This window comes from Aphis gossypii, chromosome X, assembly GCF_020184175.1.
Source record: "Aphis gossypii isolate Hap1 chromosome X, ASM2018417v2, whole genome shotgun sequence".
Lineage (NCBI taxonomy): Eukaryota > Metazoa > Arthropoda > Insecta > Hemiptera > Aphididae > Aphis > Aphis gossypii.
In genome coordinates this window covers 45,287,259-45,292,610 of record NC_065533.1, presented here as the reverse complement: position 1 = coordinate 45,292,610, position 5,352 = coordinate 45,287,259, and the positions used below count along the sequence as shown (strand labels likewise).

Sequence of the window (5,352 nt, the reverse complement as noted above, 5' to 3'; positions counted from 1 at the left end):
GTTTACTTAGTAATTTAATATGTTTATTGTTTATATTTTTAGCATTACAAAACGTTAATGATTATAATCTAGGATCACAAAAACCGTTAAAGTATGTACTTGTGTGAATGCGTTTCGTGTGATTTAGAATTTTTTTTTAGCTGATTCCTACTCAGATAGCAATTGTCTAAATGAATACCTTTCTTTTGATCAATATAATAATGCGTTGTTAAATGATATAATAATAATATAATAAAATAATAATTGTTTTTTTTTCTATATGTAAAGGTATAATTTATTTAGACAGGATAAAGCCATGCACAATGCATATAGTAACAATTCTACCTGCGTATTTTCGTTTAATAAAATAAACACAATAAAAATACATTTTTTGTGTTGAGGACTCAGTACCTACTTAGATAAAAATGATATTAAAAACAAACTATTTTCTTTACCACTTATTTTTTTTATCACATAATCAGCTTTGGGCAGAAAAAAAGTATGTTTGTCCCTCACAGATTATTTTCAATAACATTATTAATAAAATATTAATATTTCCATTAAACTTGTTAATGCATATTATAAGTTCCTATTTATAGGCTTACAGGTCGTTTCCAATCAAAATAGTTTTTCATATAAAATGATACAACATCGAATTAAAATACACATCCATTTCAGTGACCAATCCTACACTTACTCTACAGCAAAGCGATACTCGCTTGCGCACTTTTTTATTTTAGAATCTCACTATAAAGAATAATTTACATTCAATAAATACATCTAAACTTTTCGGTATATTTAATCTAGAAATGAACTTAATTAAATGTAATTAAATAAAATTTTAAAGTAATTAATTATTAATCATTTTGCACTTAATGTTTTTATGAATTTAATATTCATAAAAATGATTTATTTAGTACTAAAAGATATTAATACCTATTTATACAGACGTTGATGTGTTTAAACATTTTCTATTCTAATATAAGTTTTACTTTAAAATATTACTGGCTAAAATTAAATATACATGGCGATTTTATTTACATAATGTATAAGATTGTACTAAGTATATAATATATTATTAAATATTTAACAATTATTAAAATAAAATAAAAACATTTTGAACGAGGTTTGGTAAGAAAATGTACTTATTATTGAAAGGCAGATAAAAGTGTTTGATTTTTTTTAAAATTATTATGACATTGTTTTATACATTTTATACTATTTATTTATTTTTTCCAAAACCTTTTTTGTGTACTTCATATCGAAAATTATTACATACTCTTAATTTTGAATAAATACATGCCATTTTATGTTTACAATTTTTATTAACACATATTAATTTTAACTAGATAGTATAATATAAAGTCTATTCAAGATCTATTAATAATAAAAATACACTGTAAGCTCTTGAAAAGTTGCATATACTTTGGTACCCATTTGATAAAAACATGTTTAATGTTTATATTTAACAAACAAATAATTATATTCAACATTTCAACATGAAGGATCTTCTTTTATATATATAATATATATATTATATATACGTATATAAGTAGAATTTTTATAACAATGGCAATTAAAAATCCGTTATCAGGTCATATTTTAAATGTCAATAGTTCATAAATCGCAATGTGTTTAGATTTTTAAAGAAAATGTTTCATTGTTATTCATTTAAAACTAAAATATAAAAATTACAAATTTTAGATTCATATGTTATTAATCGAATGTTGTGTGTTATTTATAATTTTAAATATTGTGTACACAACTGATTACCTACTGAATAATATAATAAAATAATAATACTATTAATAACTTATCGAATTTACTAACTTTTAATATGCTGAAATCATAACAAATACATAATATTCAGTTGAACAACTCTTTTGTTTAAGTATCTGTAAAAATGTCCATAGTAGTAAGTAAATTATTACCCGCAGTATCTTACATCATTGTTTTCTTGAAATATAAGTACTTATAATATTAGTTGTGGTTTTAATAAATAAAAATAATGATAGTAAAAAATTAAAAAATCATAAATTGTCTCGTTTTTTATATACTATTGAAGATAATTATTTGAAAATTCAAAATAGTTTATACATGAATCGTTTACATTGATTTTATTTATTTTTGAACAAGCCAATTCAAATTGCATAAACCACCACAGGTGATTAAGTTAAAGAAAATAATTATTTATAATCATTTAGTGTTAATAATTTAACTGAACACAAAATCGTTACGTTAGAAATCAACAGTTAAAAAATAATACATATAATATTAAATTGCTTTAAGTTTAAATTTAATGTGGAAAAATATATTAACTTAATATAGTTTAAAAAAATTAATCTATTTTTTTAAAACTAAAAGGTGGATCAAGTAAGATTATTTTAATTTTTTTACATCAAGAAGAATAACAGAAAATATTATAGTAATACCTAAATTATTTTTTATTCAAAACTGTATATTTATAATACAGTAATTAAAATGTATGACTATTAAAACAAGTAATCGTAAAAACATTTTAAATTTTAACTTCATAAATTATTTTTAAATAAATTGAAATAAATTAAGTTCTTTCAAAAATCAATTTAACTAGTTGAGTTCTTAAGTAGATTAGAAAATTAACTAATAAGTTTGCATCTCTTCGCACTATAGCATAACTGGATCCTTTAAAAGATTCAAAACATTCAAAGTGATTGATTTTACACGTTGAAGAGATTTTACATTTATTTTTCAGTTAAACATTGATCACACAATACGTATATTTATTTATACATTTTGAGGTGGCAGGTCGTCTTGGTGGCGTTGGAATTAAGATAAATGACAGGAATGATAATATCGTTTTTCGCACCACCCGTACACGATAAAAACTTCGCGTTGAAGACGCATCAGTGTGTCAATGTCGATGAAATTGGGCGATAGGTGATTATCACGTGATTGCAATAAATTATATCCCTTTTCTCTCAAACTTACGAATACGAATTCTAAAATTGAAGATACAAATAAGTAATTATTTACTATTCATTAAGAATTTTTTGAAATTATTTTAAAAATGAAAAATGTTACACTAATTTTTAATTGATATTTAGTAATATTAAAATAAAGACACGAATAATACGAATAAAATCATACAAGAGATATCCGTCAGCTCTCAGAAGAATAATGATATAGAAACTCTAAAGTAGGTCATAGGAATACTGCAGAAGTACGTCATAGAAACATCGTACTATGGAAAAACAAAAATCTGAGTATATTTGTAGAAATTCTTGGTTAGATTATCAAATTGTTTATTGATATTTGGCCAATAAATAGTTTTTTATTTAGTATTCATCTAACGTATACTTATTAGTACTAATTTTATCAAGTTAACAATCAATTGTTTATCACTACAAAATGTTTATTTTTACTAGTGTTAGTAAAATTTACTTTAGCTACTAGTAAAATCGTCTTTAAAATTTCAAAAAATATTTGTTTTATATTTTTATTTAAAATATTATAATGAAAGAGAAAAACAATTGTGAATAAATATTATATTATACGTACGTATAATACATTAAAATTCACTCTATTTTAAATTTAAACAAAACAAAATTGAAAAATAGAAATGTTTATGATTTTACATTATATACCTATCTGATATTTAAATTTTAAAATTCATGAAATACGTAAGTACTAACCTAGGTTAGTATACGAAATGTATAAGAATAGTATAAAATAAATGAAAAAAAAATACATTTAAGTGACTGCAAGAAAAATGTTATAAAAAATATAAAGTAATGCAAAACAGTAAGCCAATAGTCTAGCAATAAATTATATCAAAAGAACCATAAAGTTCTATTAAGAACATAAATTATTTTTATTTAACTGTCTACTAAAATTTTGTGTATTTTTAAAAAAAAAGAAAACAGATTTTTTTTTTTGTTGTGAAAATACGAGAACAGCGATATTCCCACGGGCGAAAACAAAACAAAATTAATAAGGCCAAATATCACAACTGATGTGTGTTTCTGTACCTAGGGAATGTGCTTTAAGGACGTATATCCAATGCATAAATAATAGTTTATTGATAAAATACTTTATGATTAATGAAATATAATCACAACAAAAGTAAAAAAAAAAAATGCCCAGGAGATTCGCGCTTTTATTTACAGTAGGTAACGGCAATATATTTAACTTCCGGACAAACCTATACAGTATTGCACAATAATGTACAACATATTATACATATATATTCTTATTAAATTTGATATTTTTTAAAATATCATAAATTGTATTCAAAATAACTAAGATATTTTTGTGGTAAAAGTACGAAGGGGAAGACTAAAATTTTCTTTCTGCATTTATATCGTTTAGACGTACCAGACGTACGTTAAGATGACTTTTAGTTATCGAACAAAAATATTTTGTAGATTAATTTTATTTTTAATATCCAACGAACAACACGCACAGGATAATATTCAGACACGTTTGGCCTATCAGAAACTCATCGTTATAATGTGTGGTGTTCGGTGTATTATACGGTGTACTTTGCATTTTTGTTACAACGATGACACGGACAAAGGCAGACGTTGCGGTCGCCACGATATCATTTCACGTTTAAGAGAATTTAAAAAAGACAACGAACGACGCTTGGAGGAGATACGTCAAAGTAAACTGTCACGCAGTCGTATAATATATAATATTGAGAGGGACGGTGAGAATAGTGCTGTGTGCAGCGGACTGGTGTGCGCGCAGTCAAACCGAAATTGAATAATAACACAACTTTTTGGTCGTTTCGAAAATGATCAGAAAACTTAACGGTGAAAACGTTTTGAAATCTGTCACGCCGGGTCTCGGGGGTGTTCACTTTTTGTACTTGTCGTCGGACAGCTAAACTTTGCGCATGAAAAATTATTATTTTTCTCTACATTGCCACCGCCGCCGCGTGTCATCGTCTCTCTTGGGCAAATATAACGTGAGCGCGCGCGCACACACGCCGTCGCTGCACATATCCACCGACGAATACATGTGTAGACCGCGACGACGAGCGGTTTTCGTGACACGGAAAAAATATATATTTTCCTCTCTACCCCCCCGCGAAAATATATCCACGAGCGTGACAATATCGCCGGCGAAAACGGCGAATTCGATTATATCGTACTTAGGCCACGGTCGGCTTTCGAAACTACTTTTTTTTTATTCTTTTTTCCACCCGTCGCCGTACACACACACACACACGCACACAGACGCGAGAAAACCGCCGCCCGCGCGTCTTCCCGACGGTCGTAAATTTTCCACCGCGCGTATTCGCGTAAAGTAAAAACTCTCCAAACCTCGCGGAAACAGTGCTGCGGCGACGGCGGCGGCGGCGGCCGTTTTTGTTAAGACGTCACGTAG

At 26.8% G+C, this 5,352-nt stretch overlaps 1 long non-coding RNA gene across 2 annotated transcripts; it reads left to right on the top strand.

Moving 5' to 3' along the window:
• On the top strand, positions 1-3,272 carry LOC126552886 (uncharacterized). Of its 2 annotated transcripts, none has more exons than XR_007606337.1 (3): positions 1-91; positions 2,714-2,982; positions 3,066-3,272. It is a non-coding gene; the product is annotated as an uncharacterized LOC126552886 (long non-coding RNA). The 2 variants fall into 2 exon arrangements; XR_007606338.1 differs by lacking the exon at positions 1-91 and adding an exon at positions 1,047-1,110.
• The last annotated feature ends 2,080 nt before the right edge of the window (positions 3,273-5,352 follow it).